Source organism: Phyllobates terribilis, unplaced genomic scaffold (assembly GCF_046119375.1).
Source record: "Phyllobates terribilis strain yellow unplaced genomic scaffold, ASM4611937v1 Scaffold_279__1_contigs__length_2497574, whole genome shotgun sequence".
In the NCBI taxonomy this organism is placed as follows: domain Eukaryota; kingdom Metazoa; phylum Chordata; class Amphibia; order Anura; family Dendrobatidae; genus Phyllobates; species Phyllobates terribilis.
Window position 1 is genome coordinate 2,418,610 of NW_027363039.1, and position 18,024 is coordinate 2,436,633.

At 44.4% G+C, this 18,024-nt stretch overlaps 1 pseudogene; it reads left to right on the forward strand.

Annotated features, from left to right (window-relative positions):
- Positions 1 to 18,024, forward strand: part of LOC141220288 (uncharacterized) — a 53,108-nt pseudogene that overhangs the window by 12,164 nt on the left and 22,920 nt on the right.

Consider the following 18,024-nt stretch of genomic DNA (forward strand, 5'->3'; position numbering starts at 1 on the left):
ACATCCTGATAGGGAATTTATATTATGAGCCCCAATGGGGACAGTGCCCATAATGTCTGTAAAGCGCTGTGGAATTAATGGAACTATATAAGTGAGTAAAATATATAAATGAATACACTATTATCTTGGTGTTGACTTGTAAATGTTTGTGTATTTATGTGCCTGGTCAATAAGAACAGACCAGTATTTGTATAACCCTGAATATTAACTTCTGTTCGTTTGGAAACAAGGATGTTTACTATGCTAAAGACATGTTGTACTAAATGGCAACTAGATGTTTATTTACAAGACCCCCCTGTGATACCAACTATGTAAATTGATTAGCTCAAACAATGCCCTCCCTAACACCTTACCTGTGAATGTGTACTTGCACAGACAACTGTAGCTATTTTTAAGGGACATGTGCTTCTGTAGTAGTTAGTCTTGAAGCAGAGAATCAGAAAGGAGAATGAGAGACATCCTTCAGGACAGTAGATGGGTAGCATGTCAATTCCATTCAAAGAGACACAGATTTGGATTCTACATGACTCCGGCATAAGGGTATCAGCCCTGACTGGAAAGATACGGATCTCTGCTCCATTGACCATCAGAGAACAAGGATACATTTGGGGAGACCAGGTTGGGATGATGAAGTCACTTGGCCCCATGGATTGGATATGTTGTTTGGGGTTGCCAGGAGGAACCCACCGGTCGCCTGGAACCCATGGAGACAAAGAAGCCAGATTGGGACCCACCGGTCATCTGGCCTAATGGAAACTCTCAGAAAAGCCAGGGTGGGACCCTCAGGTCACCTGGCCTTGTACCTTGATGGACTGCTAGCTTCCTAAGCTTACCGCTACCTTCTCTCTGTGGGGGCCCGCCAGAAGCGGGAAGCCACTGGTTGAGGTAGTCGGCCCTGGAAGTTTCCAAAGTCGCAGCTGTTCTATCCCAGGCAGGCGGAGTGGAATGGTGAGACTGTGTAATGTTGTACCATCTTAGGTATTTGCTGGGACTGTTCTGTGTGTTTATTGTCCTCTTTGTGGTTCAGTAAAATATTGCCACGCTGTTTTACCCTCACCCTGTGTTGTCTGAGTAGCATTTCACCCATGGAAGACCCTGGGTCTTCACAGGCACTATAATGGCATATTTGCATTTTCACTTTGCAACATCCATTGCTGCTCGTTTCTGAAAAACACCGATGGAGTCAAATTCATCACTACAACTGTAGATAAATTCCCAGATAGGTGTAATTTCCAAGACGGGATCACTTGAGGGGGGATTCTGCTCTTCTGCACTTAGGGGCTCTATATATGGAGTCCGCAAACTATTCTAAAAAAATTTTTTCTCCAAGAGTCAAGTAGCGCTCGCTATATGCTGCCCCACGCTGCATATCTGACCGTCTTTTCCAAACTGTATCTATCTGTCTCCCAGTATGTTCCCTGCATCCAATATCTGCTGTGTATCCACTGATCCCTGCTAATTTCATTCTATCTGTCTTTGGTATCTTTGATCCCATCTGCACGTTCACCTCAATCCTTTGATCCCAATACACACTGGTCCCTGGCTGCCTGTTTCCTGAATACATTTAGCCTCTGTGTCCTAATTACTCCCCCACTCCATCCATGCTTTTGTGAGCAGTCTTCCTGCCGCTCCTGCACACCTTACCCACCCCATGTGCTGTTCAGAGCTCCATAAATCAAGTGAGCCAAGGGTCGTTTTTTAAGGGTCTAAAAATGAAATATGCCAGAAATAGGCCAGAAGTGACCAGAATGTACGAATAACTATTTACTAATTGTACTTAGATTCTCTTTCTCATTCACACTTAACATTCATTATGCTAACATACACCCTTACTGTTTTTGCCCCACTAATCCTCACTGTGCTTCGCTATCCCCAAACCCCAGCACCCTCTAACCAAATCATCATCTCTCCTTCCCTCTTACCTCCCCACCTGACCTCATCTACAGACCTGCTCCTCAACCTTAGGTCTATCCTACCAAAACATAACACAAGCCGGACACTCTCCTTCTCCCACCTGCTCTCCCTCTCTCTACTTTTCCTCACTGCTGGCGACATATCTCCCAGTCCTGGACCCCCACAGCTTGCACCTTCCACCAATTCCCCCACCTATCGCTTCAAACCAACTGCAAACTACCACAACCTCTCCTATGTAAAACCCGTGCCCATGATGCCCACCCCCCTGCTCCCTCTCTCTGGAGCACCCTGGAATGCCCGCTCTGTCTGCAACAAGCTCCATTTTGTCCACGACCTCTTTACCTTTCGCAGGCTCTACTTCCTGGGCATCACAGAGACATGGCTGACACCTTCCGACACTGCCTCCCCTGCTGCGCTGTGTTACGGTGGCCTCCACTTCACCCACACTCCTCGCCCTGGTGACAGACATGGTGGAGGAGTGGGTCTTCTCCTTTCTAACATCTGCACCTTTGGCCCAACTCCCCCTCTACCCTCCCTTATTCTCCCTTCTTTTGAAGTCCACTCTGTCCTCATCTACTCTCCCTCCAACCTCCAAGTGGCTGTCATATACCGACCTCCAGGCTCGGTCACTGCCTTTATTGACCAATTCACCACCTGTCTTCTTTACTTTCTCTCTGCTGACATTCCTACAATCATCATGGGTGATTTCAACATCCCCACTTGCCAGTCAACAGCATCCAAATTCCTGTCACTTACTTCATCCTTTGGACTTACTCAGTGGTCCTCCTCAGCCACCCACATAGACGGACACACACTAGACCTGATCTTCACCCGACTCTGCACCCTATCTAACCTCACAACCTCCCCCCTTCCCCTATCTGACCACCATCTACTCACTTTCTCATCCCTGTCCTGGTCATCTGTCACCCATGTCCAGCAACTAGCACACCCTGTCAGAAACCTTGTACATCTAGACACTCACACACTCTCTGACTCTATTCTACCACTGACTTCCATATCTTCACTCCACAACACAAACAGCGCCACTGCTTTCTACAATGCCACTCTCGCATCAGCTATTGACTCGGTTGCCCCTCTTATGCATGGCAGAGCATGACAAGTCAATAGGCAACCCTGGCATATAAACCTCACTAAACAGCTCCAATCAAGCATCCAGGGTAGCAGAGCGGCGTTGAAAGAAAACACATTCTCAAGATGACTCCACTGCATTCAAAGAAGCAACACTCGCATTCAAATCAGCACTCACCTCTGCTAAACAGGCCTACTTCACAACCCTCATATTTTCCCTGTCCTACAACCCCAAATAGTTATTCAACACTTTTAACTCGCTCCTCTGCCCTCCACTTCCCCCTCCGACCTCCGTCTTCTCTGCTGAGGAGTTTGCCACACACTTCAAAAACAATATTGACCAAACATGGCAAGTCTTTACTGCCCAACTACCACAATCCTTTTGTTTTCCACACCATTGCTCTTCCCCCATAACCTCCCTTCCCAACATTACAGAATGAGACCTTACTCATCTCCTCTCCAAATCACACCTCACCACATGTGCACTCAACCCCATCCCTTCCCACCTCCTCCCCAACCTCACCCCCACACTCACCCCATTCCTAGCCCATCTCTTCAAACTATCACTAACTTCTGGTACCTTCCCCGCTGCCTTCAAAAATGCCACAATCACGCCCATCCTCAAAAAGCCATCCCTCCACCCAACCGCCTTGTCCAGCTATCACCCCTTATCGCTCCTCCCATTTGCCTCCAAACTTCTTGAGCAACATGTTCACGCTAAACTTTCCTCCCACTTCTCATCTAATTCTCTCTTCGACAATCCGGCTTCCGCCCCCCCCATTCCACCGAAACTGCTTTTACCAAAATCACCAATGACTTACAGCCAAAGCTAACAGACAATTCTCTGTACGCCTTCTTCTTAACCTGTCCTCTACTTTCGATACAGTTGACCACTGCCTCCTACTACAGATCCTCTCTTCCTTTGGCGTCAAAGACCTTGCCCTATCTTGGATCTCCTCATACCTTTCTAACAGCACATTTAGCGTCTCCCACTCACAAACTACCTCCTCACCCCTCCCCCTCTCTTCTTAATCTATACCCTTGGCCTGGGACAGCTCATAAAATCCCATCTGTACGCCGATGACACCCATATCTACCTCTCTGGCCCAGACGTCACCTCTCTGCTGTCCAGAATCCTAGCCTGTCTATCAGCCATATCCTCCTTCTTCTCCTCTCGCTTCCTCAAGCTCAATGTGGACAAAACTGAACTCATCATCTTTCCCCCATCTCGCATATCTTTCCCACCTGATCTTTCTATCACAATAAATGACATCACTCTTTCCCCTGTACCGACAATCCGCTGCCTCGGAGTAATCCTTGACTCTGCCCTGTCCTTCAAACCCCACATCCAAGCTCTCGCCACCTCCTGTCATCTCCAGCTCAAAAATATTTCCAGAATCCGTCCTTTCCTCAACCCTTAATCCACTAAACTTCTTGTGCATGCTCTCATCATCTCCCGCCTCGACTACTGCAACATCCTCCTCTGTGGCCTACCTGCTAACACTCTCGCACCCCTCCAGTCCATCCTTAACTCTGCTGTGCGACTGATCCATCTCTCGCCTCATCACGCTTCTGCTACCCCCCCTTTGCAAATCCCTTTACTGGCTCCCAATTGCCCAACGTATCCAGTTCAAACTACTAACTCTGACCTACAAAGCCATCCACAACCTCTCTCCTCCGTACATCTCTGAACTAATCTCCCAATACATTCCCTTACCCCTAATCTCCCGATACATTCCCTATCCTCCATCCTATGGAATTCTGTGCCTCAACACGTCTGATTATCCACCACACTTGGATCCTTCGGACAGAACCTGAAAACCCATCTCTTCAAACAAGCTTACAGCCTGCCATGACCTTGCCTGCTGCCACCTCAACAACACCTGAACTATTGAAACCCCCCCAACCTACTGTCTCCTTCCCCTCTCCTGTAGAATGTAAGCCCACAAGGGCAGGGTCCTCTTCCCTCCGTACCGGTCTATCATTGTTAGTTTTACTGTAAGTGATATCTGTATTTGGTATGTAACCCCTTCTTATGTACAGCACCATGGAATCAATGGCGCTATATAAATAATAATAATAGCGCTCCTCCCCTCCCGAGTCTCGCCATGTGGCTAAGCAGTACTGTACAGCCACATATAGTGCACTGCCACGTTCAGCAGAAATTGTGTAACAAATTATGTGGTCATTTTTACCCATTTTACCTTGTGAAAATGTAAAATCTGGGTCTAAAACAACATTATAGTGGTAAAAAATATTTTTTTGTGTCTTCTCCGTTCAATGGTATAACATTTTGTGAAACACATATGGCGTCAAAATGCTCACTACACCCCTAGATAATTTATTTGTGAAAATGATTAATTTGTGGCCAAAATAACATTTTTGGGGGAAATTATTATTTTTTTTTAACTTTCACGGTCCAATTTCTTAAAATTCCGTGAAGCACCTGTGGTTTCAAAATGCTCCCCATACATTTTAGATAAATTCCTTGAGGGGTCTAGTTTCCAAAATGGGGTCAGTTGTGTGAGGTTCCTTCTGTTTAGGCACATCAAGGACTCTCTAAATGCGATATGGCGTCCGCTATCTACATCAGCCACTCCAAACTTCAAATGGTGCTCCCTCCCTTCTGAGTCCTGCTGTGCACCCAAACAGTAGTTTTCCTTCACATATGGGGCATTGACATACTCAGGGGAAAGTGTACAACAAATGTTATGGTCCATTTTCTCCTGCTACCTTTTTGAACATTAAAAATTTGGAGCTAAAATAACATTTTTGTGGAAAAATTTTTCCCTTCCACATTGCTTTAATTCCTGTTAAGCCCCTAAAGGGTTAATAAACTTCTTGAATGTGGTTTTGAGGACTGCGAGGGGTGCAGTTTTTAAAATAGTGTCACTTTTGGGTATTTTCTATCACAGGACCCTCAGTCACTTTTAATGTGATGTTTTCCCTAAAAAATATGGTTTTGTATATTTTGTTGGAAAAAAATGAGAAATTGCTGATAAACGTTTAACCCTTCTAACTTCCTAACAAGTTTCATCAATGATGCTGATGTAAAGTAGACATGTGGAAAATGTTATTTATTAACTATTTTGTGTGATATAACTCTCTGGTTTAAGGGCATAAAAATTCAAAGGTTGAAAATTACAAAATACTAAAAAAAAATTTGCCAGTTTTTTTTTTATATTTTCATAATTAAAGGCAAATAATAACGACCAAAATTTAAAGTGATGCTGGTCAGAATTGTAAAATGAGGCCGGGTCATTAACCCACATAACGAGCAAAGTATCTTGGTCCTTTAGGAGTTAATGTACCTTCAGCACTATTGCAGTCTTCTGAGGTTTCCTATTATGCTCTTATGCATGCTGTGGACATGATTACGGTGGCCGGAGCTCGACTGCTCCTGGATGTACGGCCGCCTTTGTGACTAGTCAATCTCATTTGCATTCGGTACTGAAATATTAAAACTCCATTGAGTGGACACTTTTCTACACTAAGGGCATGATAGGAAGCTTGCTACGAGAGTGACATGGCACTGGTGCTACATTAAGTGGTTAATTCCTGATGACAGGTTCTCTTTATGACCTGTCTATTTGCTGTCTAATCTATGGCACCACTGACTTGTGCCAATGTCACCAGATTATAAGTGTCATTTACTTTACCCGTCATTGTGTTAATGTTATGGCATGTAGTTGTCCTCCTTATTACCGGTACTTTCACTGACGAGGGTCTTCACTGTGAGCTCCAGAAAATACATTCAGAAATCTCTTTGGATATGATTTTTTTCTTTAACACAAATCTATGTTTCATCCTTATAGGAAATCCTTGTGAGAATAACGGTTTATCACTAAATTGTAAAAAAGAAGATATCAGGAAGCACTCTAATGGAGAAAACCTCATCATCCTTCCTGCTCCTCCTGGACTTCACAGCACTTCACTTTCTTATAATCCTCCAAATCATGAGGAATCATCTCCTGAGCAATCTCACATTATTACCACAATTCCTGGTGAGAAAGTGGATACAAGATTTCAGTGTGACAAGCAACTTACTAAAAGCTCAGCTCAGACACAAAGAAAACACAAAGGAGAAAAGCCATACTCCTGTTCAGAATGTGGGAAATGCTTTACATATAAATCACAATTTGTTATACATGAGAGAATTCACACAGGAGGAGAGCCATATTCATGTTCAGAATGTGGGAAATGTTCTAGAAATATATCAGATCTTGTTAAACATCAAAGAATTCACACAGGAGAGAAGCCATATTCGTGTTCAGAATGTGGGAAATGTTTTAGAAGTAAATCAGATCTTGTTAGACATCAAAGAATTCACACCGGGGAGAAACCGTTTTCTTGTTTACAATGTGGAAGAAGCTTTAGAGATGAATCAATACTTCTTGTACATCAGAGAATTCACACAGGAGAGAAGCCGTATTCATGTTGACTTTGAGAAATGCTTTACAAAAAAAAATCAAGTCTTTTGAGCCACGAGAGAAGTCACACAGGAGAGAAGCCGTATTCATGTTCAGAATGTGGGAAATCTTTTACACATAAATCATATCTTGTAAAACATGAGTAGTCAAACAGGAAAGAAACTGTAATTATGTTCTCTGTGTTTCATCAATTTTAATAAACATTGCTCAGCATAAATGAGTACACCCCTTTTGATAAATTTTATTTAATATCTCACTGAACACAAGAACAATTTCTAAAATTTTGCCAACACTGAATTTCATAGAAAATTTTGTAGAATCAAAACCTGAAAGTAAGGTTAATTAGTGATGAGTGAGCATGCTCGCCACTATTCGCTACTAGCCCGAGCATCTCAGTGCTCGAGATGCTTGGTACTCGGCGAGCATATTTTGAATGCTCAGGCTGGAGCCTGAGTCCTCTCCCTGCATGTTTGGTGTTAGACAGCCAATTAACATGCAGAGATTGCCTGCCAGCCACGGTAATGCCTCAGCCATGTTGGTTGTGGCATTACAGTGATTGGCTGGCCGCATAGTGTCATTGGGTCTATATAAGACCTGGCGCCGCCATGCTCGACACAGTTACTGTGGAATCAGACAGTGTAGGGAGAGGTGCTGCTGAGCGAGGGAGAGAATTGACGGTTGTTTTAGTGAGGTATTCCACAGCATTACAAATCCACACTAACAGTCCTTCTAAAGACAAATGCTACTGAATATTAATCCTGGTGATAGCAGGAGTTAGGCAGGCAGAGTTTGTGGAGAGCGTATACCACACAATAGGATCCTTTGCATGTTCTTTCTGCTGCTGTTACTCATATCCATAGTCCTAGATATCAGGGCTAATATTCTTATTGCTCTTAATCCTGATAATTTTGGTGAAAGCAATATAATACACCATTTTTACTGCTCCATTTGCTTGTTAGCAGCATACAGCCAGATTTGGTTGATTTGAATAGCATTGCTGTATTGTGGAAGAACAGAAACTTGTCCATCATCTCAGGTGGTCAGATATTACTGCGGTAATAATCCAGACATTTTTGGGAACGTGACAGATATTATACTCCATTTAAAGTCTGCCAGTTGTGTGTTCAAACCTATTCACACTTGGTCGCTGACCAATAGCATATCTATTAGGGCAGTGTTCCCCAACTCAAGGCCTCAGGGCCCACCAACAGGCCATGTTTTCAGGATTTCCTTAGTATTGCACAGGTGAGTGAACATGCATGATTATATATAAAAGACCCACCAATACAATTCAAGATTGACATCACATGATTAAACTACCAATACAAAAGACAATCAAGATAACGTCACATAATAAAGTCATCAATAGAAAAACCCCAATATAAAACTACACAAGTAAGTACAATAATATATATATATTTTTGTACTTTCTTATTTGTGTAGTTTTATATTGGGGTTTATCTATTGATGACTTTATTATGTGACGTTATCTTGATTGAAATCACACGATTAAACTACCAATACAAAAGACAATCTTGAATTGTATTGGAGGGCCTTTTATATGTAATCACGCATGTTAATTCCAGGTATAGCTTTGACTAAGAACGCAGGCTTGCGTTTGAAACGCGTTTCTTTGCCTTTTTTCTCCATGGAATTTCCATTTTACCATTAAAATCTTTTTGCGCATGACAGAAGCTGGAACATTTTGTATTTTTCCTTCTAACGCAAGTGGTCCCTTGAGGTCCATGCTTCAGGACGCCAGGAAGTGTGGGTAAGCTGGTTTCTTTTTTCTCCTGTTTGACAGATTTTATACTCCATTTAAAGCCTGCCAGTTGTGTGTTCAAACCTATTCACACTTGGTCGCTGACCAATAGCATATCTATTAGGCCACTACCTAAAACTGTGGTCATTAGACATGATCCTATATTACTGCAGTAATAATACAGACATTTTTTGGAATGTGACAAATATTATACTCCATTTAAAGTTGGCAAGGCGTGTGGCAAGGGACGGGGAAGTGGATTTTGCCAGTCCAACTGCTAGGTCTTCCTGAGTCTTGCTCTTTTTATAAAGACTGTCCAGTTAACCCAAAAAAGGCCATTTGCAACATCTGCAATGCCAGCATCAGCAGGGGCAGCAAAACTACCAGCCTGACTACCACCAGCATGCTGAGGCACATGACAGCAAAGCACCCGACTAGTTGGGCAGAGCGCCAGGGTCCAGCAACAGTGTCTGCGGGTGACACCACTACCTGTTCCGCTGTTGTGCGTGCATGACAATCCCCTGTCTATGGACCAGGCGAAGATGTCTCCCGCCCTGCACCTGTCGTTGCACACTTGCAACCACCACCATCAGCAACCACGTTCTTGTCCCAGTGCAGCGTTCAGTTGTCCCTACCCCAGCCCTTGGAATGCAAGCACAAATACGCAGCCAACCACCCTCAGGCCACAATGCTAAACTGCCACATTTCTCGACTGCTTGCACTGGAAATGTTGCCTTTTAGGCTCATGGAGACGGAAGCTTTCCGCAACCTCATGGCTGTGGCCATCCCTTGGTACTTGGTCCCCACCCGCCACTATTTCTCCCAGTTTGTGGTCCCGGCCTTACACAAGCACGTGTCCCAGAATATTACCCGTGCCCTCACCAACGCAGTTACTGGGAAGGTCCACCTAACCACAGACACATAGACAAGTGCTTGGGGCCAGGGACGGTACATCTCACTGACTGCACTCTAGGTTAATACTGTGGAAGCCAGGACCCAGTCGGACCCTGGGACGGAATGCGTCCTCCCGACGCTGAGGATTGCGAGCCCTGGGGCAATCAGGGTTGCCCACACATTCTACAGCTCCTCCACCTATTCCTTCTCTTCAGCCTGCATATCCGAAATGACCACATCAGTCGTAAGCTGGAAGAACTGCCACGGCCAAGCGGCAACATGCTCTGCTGAAGCTAATATGCTTAGGTGACAAACGGCACACTGCTGCAGAGTTGTTGAAAGCTGTAACAGAGCAGGCAGATCTGTGGGTCTCACCACTGAACCTACAGCCAGGCATGGTCATGTGTTACAATGGCCAGAACCTGATGGCGGATCTGAGGCTTGGCAATCTCACACACGTACCATGCCTGGCCCATGTGCTCAAATTAGTGGTTCAGCGGTTTCTCAAAACCTACCAAGATCTGCCCGAGCTCCTTGTGAAAGTACACTGCGTGTGCCCATTTTAGAAAGTCAGCTACAGCTTGCACTGCCCACGCATTGGAACTCAACGTTGCAGATGTTGGGAAAGATTTGTGAGCAACAGAGGGCAGTTGTTGAGTACCAGCTTCAACACGCCCGTCGGTATTCAGGTCAGCCTCCGCACATAAGAGCTGATGAGTGGGCATGGATGTCTGACATCTGTGGCGTCCTTCAAAACTGAGGACTCAACCAAGATGGTGAGCAGTGATGACTCCATAATTAGCGTCACCATCCCGCTTCTCTGCTTACTGAAACACTCGCTCACAATTAAAGAGGAGGCTTTGCAGGCAGAGCACAATGAGATGGAGCAAGGAACTATACAGGGTGATGCTACACAGCCCAGCCTTATCTCATCTCAATGTGGATTGGGTGATAATAAGGAGAAAGAAGAAGATCAGGAGCTGGGTTCCAGTGCTCAGACGGTACTACCCACACCACATTCGTACCGTCTATTCAACTTGGATGGCCCGAGAAGAGGGAGAGCGATGAGGAGAACATGGACAGTCGTCCTCTTGGTGAGGACAGGGAAGTCTTGACTGTTGGCAGTCTGGCACACATGGCTGACTTTATGTTCTGCTGCCTTTCCCGTGACCCTCTCGTTATATGCATTTTGAGCAACAGTAATCACTGGTTGGTCACACTTCTACACTGTGTTCCAAATTATTATGCAAATAATATTTTCTCAGATTTTCCCAAATTACCTATATGAATTGCAGTCATTGTAATTTTCCAGTCAAATAACTATTAGAGTACAATTGAAAGGTTTTTGTACAAACTGCCTATGAGAACAGGATATTTTTAAAAAAATAAAACACTCAAACTGCACTCAAAATGCATGTTCCAAATTATTAGGCACAGCAGAGTTTTCAACCTTTTCATTTTAATAAAGAACAAAAAAATTGTCATTTTTGAAATTATAAGCATTAGCAGGTTATTACAAACTGAAATCAAACAGTTTTCACCTCCAAACTTTATTCTAGGTGATGTTACATTTGCACATAGGACCGCTTGTTCGAAAGGAGCTTCTGAACTCTCTCGTCCATTGAATTTGTCAGGTTTTGGATGGTTTCTGCTTCAATTGTTTTGCATGAGGACAGAATACCCTCCCAGAGCTGTTGCTTAGATGTGAACTGCCTCCCGCCATCATAGACACTCCTTTTGATGATGCTCCAGAGGTTCTCAATGGGGTTGAGGTCAGGGGAGCATGGGGGCCACACCATAAGTTTGTCCCCTTTTATGCCCATAGCAGCCAGAGATGCAGATGTGTTATGTGCAGCATGAGACGGGGCATTATCATGCATGAAATGCTCTCGATGGTCCAGATGGATGGAGTGGAGGATGGCTGGTTGATGGACACCCCATGCAAACACGGCTACGGCGCTAACAAGGAGGAGGTGGAGTAATGTTTTGGGCTGGAATCATGGGGAGAGAGATTGTCGGCCCTTTTAGGATCCCTGAAGGGGTAAAGATGAACTCCATAATGTATGTTGAGTTGCTCAAACAGTACTTCCTTCCATGGTTCAAGAAGAAGAACCGTGCATTCTGCAGCAAGATCATTTTCATGCATGATAATGCCCCGTCTCATGCTGCACATAACACATCTGCATCTCTGGCTGCTATGGGCATAAAAGGGGACAAACTTATGGTGTGACACCCATGCTCCCCTGACCTCTACCCCATTCAGAACCTCTGGAGCATCATTAAAAGGAGTGTCTATGATGGCGGGAGGCAGTTCACATCTAAGCAACAGCTCTGGGAGGGTATTCTGTCCTCATGCAAAACAATTGAAGCAGAAACCATCCAAAACCTGACAAATTCAATGGATGAGAGAGTTCAGAAGCTCCTTTCGAACAAGCGGTCCTATGTGCAAATGTAACATCACCTAGAATAAAGTTTTGAGTTGAAAACTGTTTGATTTCAGTGTGTAATAACCTGCTAATGCTTATAATTTCAAAAATGACCATTTTTTTGTTCTTTATTAAAATGAAAAGGTTGAAAACTCTGCTGTGCATAATAATTTGGAACATGCATTTTGAGTGCAGTTTGAGTGTTTTATTTTTTAAAAAATATCCTGTTATCATAGGCAGTTTGTACAAAAACCTTTCAATTGTACTCTAATAGTTATTTGACTGGAAAATTACAATTACTGCAATTCATATAGGGAATTTGGGAAAATCTGAGAAAATATTATTTGCATAATAATTTGGAACACAGTGTAGACCCGCGCTACAAGGAGAACGTTCTAGTCTGGCAGAGAAGTCTAATAAAATGTTGCAGTACCAGAAGGCCCTTGATGAAGAATTATCTGACAACGCTGGTGGCAGAGGTCACATTTTGTTGGATAACCAAGGAGTACAGGTGAGGGATACACAAACCAGAGACAGGGAAACACTGTCAAAGGTCTGGAACAGTTTTCTCAGACTCTCCCAGCGCCTAGGCCCTGATTCGTGAGGTACTCTGACAAGAAGGGAAAAGTTTTGGAAGATGCTGAAGGAGTACCTTGCCGATCGTACCAACGTCCTCCGTGATTCCTCTGTGCCTTACAGCTATTGGGTATCCATCTACACAAGTGGCATGAACTGGCTCTTTACGCCTTGGAGGTCCAGGCCGCTGGTTTTTAGTGCCACCGGGGGTATTATAACATATACACAATAAATGTGTAGGAGACCCACTCCTTAATCTTGGGAATGATATATGCAGGGAGGAGGGGGAATGGAAGATGAGCTCAGCACTAAGTAGTATCCAGGACACAGCTGCAGGGATCCGCTCAGAAGTCCCGGGACGGCCTGAACAGCAAATGTAACAATACAAGTTCCAGCAGAGATCCAAAAGTAACAGAAGATGAAGTTTATTCACAAAGTAGTTACAATACACGGCAGCAACACGACCAGCTAGTGTGAATACCAAAGTGTTTCCACCCCCTGAGGGGTCTTACTCAGGGCTCTCTGCTGAAAACACAATGGTGCTATTTACAAGGAACAAATACACAAGTCCCATGTTAATGGCGACCAATGAATGTAACAGGTTAATTATGATAATTACATCACACCTGTACTTAGCTGAGGAGCCAGGAAACTGTTACCATCAGGGTCTGCATACAAATCTCATGAGTCCTATAGGGAAAAAAGAGTCCTGCATGGAAAGAGTTAAATGGAGCCGGAGTATAGTATCTGCGGGAAGGAAGCATACAACATATAATATCCCATATTCACACATAATATAATGCACGACAGCCGCTACCAATAATGTCATTACATTATCCACGGAGTATAGTCCCAGTTATTATAATGGGGTTAGAATAATGAAGAAATATTTACCTGTACGAGAACAAGATGAAACATTGTCACGTGTCCTAAAAGAGAATCCCATCAGATAGACCCCCAGGAGACCCCACTACTGACTCTGTATTGGCTCCTAGCACGGATCCATCAATTCAGCTGCAGATCTCAGACACATGGCTGTGCTTAAAAGGATATTTCCAGTGCGGCCGGACTAGATGTATTAAAAGGTAACGAATCCACTTCCTTTTCCAGTAATAAAACGAACCATATTCAGCAGTTTATGAATTACACCGGGTGTGGTTTACTTAGGCTGTGTGCTCACGATGCGGTTTTTAAGTGTTTCCGCAGCGGCAAAAACGCTGCAGAAACGCTTAAAAAAACGCATGGTAGAAGGTCCGCCATGTTCCCCAATGATAATCCGCGTGTGCTGTGCACATGCTGCGGAAATTTCCACTGCGGATTATCATTGTGGAAAAATACGCAGCACTAACAATTATTTTGCGGAAGTGCTGCGTTTTCGCCGCCATTGACTTGCATTAGAACGCGTGGAATCCGCTTCACTAGATAAGGACATGCGGAATACACGCGTTCAATGTGCAGATGGTACCCGGGTGTGGAGGATGGGAGATTCTCCTCCGGACCCGGGTATCATAGAAACTGTAAAAAAAAGAATAAAATAAATGTTATATTTACCTTCTGACGGCCCCCGCTGCGCTCCTCCTTTCATGCCGACACATCGCGGTGGACTGAAGGACCTGCGCTGACATCATAGTCATGTGACGGGTCACGCGACGCTGATGTCGGCAGGTCCTTCAGTGTACCACGAGCTGCCGGCAAGGGAGAACGGAGCGAAGCAAGACTGCGGGGGCCATCAGAGGGAAGTATAGATTTATTTTTTATTTTTTACCATTCTTTTATGGTCACATTATATAAATCTATGCTGTTTGCATGGATTTATATAGTGTGACCAAGTTAACAAGCACTTTCCAAGTGATGCTAAAATCGCTTGTCAACCCGCATGCGGAAATGCATGTGAAGAACGCTTCACATCCGCTTGTCCCTGGCAGGAAAACGCATGGACAATCCGCATGTACGATCCGCATGTACAATCCGCATGTACAATCTGCATGCACAATCCGCATGTACAATCCGCATGTACAATCCGCATGTACAATCCGCATGTACAATCCGCACGTACAATCTGCATGCACAATCCGCATGTACAATCCGCATGTACAATCGCATGCGTTTTTTCTGCCAGGGAGATGCAGAAACGCTGAGGAAAACTCCGGAGCATTTCTGCATGGTGTGCACATAGCCTTAGTCGATTGTGTTCAGGGCCGCGTTCAGTATGTCGGATGCAACCAGCACAACAGCTATTAACATCTCTCTGATCTCTGCAGCATCTCATCATTTTGTTAATATACTGTACATAAGGGTGATTTATCAGGACTCAAATTTAGAGCTATTGATAAAGTCCATAAATCTAGCAGAGGTGGCAATTACAGAAGAATGGTACTAAACCGAGAATCCTATTGGATCTTCCAACTCGGCACCAGGGTGCTGCTAGGTCTGAACGTGAGGCAGGATTTAATCTAAAATATTTATCACTGCAGTCAGGTATTATTCCCCATACTATTAGTTATTGCATGCACATGACGATAAATACATCATTCCCCTTAGGTGGTGGAAACGCGTTGGTATTCACACTAGCTGGTCGTGTTGCTGCCGTTTAACTACTTTGTGAATAAACTTAATCTTCTTTTACTGTTGGATGTCCACTGGAACTTCTATTTTTACATTTAATAATGGGAAGACCAATTCAAATTGATTTCATATTCTCCAAAATTACCTCTCTTATCTGAAATTTGTTTATGGGTGAGCTATCGCAGTATGGAAAGCATATTACACCGATACAGCCAGGTGTTATTACCTTATACAGCATGCTGCAAAAAATTTGTAAAAATCTATCTTATTCCCTATTGATACCGCTGTTAGCTCCATTTGCAATATGGACAGGTGCAAGGTATCATCATCTGGAGATGAGTGTTCATTGTTGTTGAATACATCAGTTTGTTGTTGCCACGTCCGAAAAAAACTCTCCGAGGCCGGTTAAAATGTATTTTTTACTGTACAATATTACCTCTCTTTTCTGCGATTTGTGTACGGGTCAGCATCCACGTTGCATTTTCCTGGCCTGTACTTGATGCTGAAATTGAAGTCAGCTAGTTCAGCGACCCATCTCTGACCCGTTGCATTCAGTTTGGCTGTAGTAAGGACATAGGTCAAAGGGTTGTTGTCAGTGTATACCTCAAACTCTTTGCTATAGTAGAGATAATCTCCAAATTGTTTACAGATAGCCCATTTCAATGCCAGGAACTCCAATTTTCCGGAATGTAGATGGTAATTCTCCTCGGCGTCTGTCAACGTTTTAGAACCGTAACCAATCACTCTCATTTTTCCATCTTGATGCTGATACAGGGCAGCTCCCAGTCCAACTTGAGAAGCGTCACAATGAAGAACAAATGGTAAATTGAAATCAGGATTTCCCAAGATGGGTGGTTTTACCAGGTAGTCTACTAGTTCTTCCAATACCTGTAGTTCAGTCTGCGGACAGAGATTCCCGCTTTTGGTATTTGGTGCTGTCCCTCCATCCTCCAACTTCAACCTGGTTAGAAACTGTGTTAGCTCCTGGAGGACCGTCCCCATGACGTCTTCAGATTCTTTCTCCCCCAGCTCATCCATTTTTTAATTAATGGCAGCTAACAGTTGTCTGCGGTTGTGTGCTTTAGAAATCTGTTCTTCTGACATCTTTATATGTTCTGCTACTGTTCTCAATTTTTCACAGGTTAACTGAAGAAGCAGCTCACTAATTCTGTCCATTTGTATTTCCACATCCATTGCTGCTAGTGAGTTTTCTTTAGGGCTGGTCCCCTTTAACTGGTGTAGCAGAGTAGAGTTGAGCTGCTGTTTTTTTCCAGTTTTCCTCTTCTCCCTCTACACGCTAATTCCTGCTCAGGACTCCCCGTACGGGCCACCAATGTTACAAGCACGCCGCTAGGTTCAGATAGGGGCGAGACGGGTTACATGAATTCTTTGGAATCTTGGGGGAACACAGGGCGACTCTTTAAGGTGCATCTACACCGGCCAATAATCGGATACTGATCGGCCTATCTAAACCGGCTGACAGTCACCCGATGTACGAGCAAAACATTAGTTCATCAGGTGAAATCATTAAGCTTAAATATTCCTGTTCTGGGCAGCAGATCATCCTGTGTAAACGTGCTGCCGAGGACAGTGCTATTCTCTGCCCACAGAACCATCATAATAAGGTTCACAGGCGATTAAACGACTGCCGATCGGCTCCATATAACCAGTCAGGGGGCATTTAGGTGCCGCGTTTGTCCAGTGTAAATGCAGCCTTAGATCCCGGTACCTTATAGGAGACGTCTTCTCTGGTTGCTCACATCCTTTTCTTCTTCATCTGCCCCTGATTCCAGGGTAAGTTTTTACATCCGCAGCTCAACAGATGTTCTTTTCTTCGGTCTTCTGCAGCACATGTCGACACAGTGCCCTTAATAATAAAAGTGTCATTATAATGCCGCCTGAATAAAAATAGCTGCCCCTGCTGTGCCGTAAATAAGCCTGTGCTGTGCCCCTGAATAATAGCGCCTCCCTGTGCTCCATACACAAAAAATGACATCCACACTGTCCCTCTTATGATACATGGCCTCCTCTCCTATAAAATATTGCCTCCACACCGTCCTCCCTTATATACTACCAGCTACTGAACCCGTTCTACGCCCGGGTGGCGAGCATTTTTATTGGTATATGGTCTCCCATGCTGGTATGTGCTGCCCCCCTCCTGGTAATTGTGCTGCCCCCATCCTATCCTGGTATGCATGGCACCCCCCATCCTATCCTGGTATGCATGGCACCCCTCATTCCTATCCTGGTATGTATGGCACCCCTCATTCCTATCCTGGTATGCATGGCACCCCTCATTCCTATCCTGGTGTGCATGGCACCCTCATCCCTATCCTGGTATGCATGGCACCCCTCATCCCTATCCTGG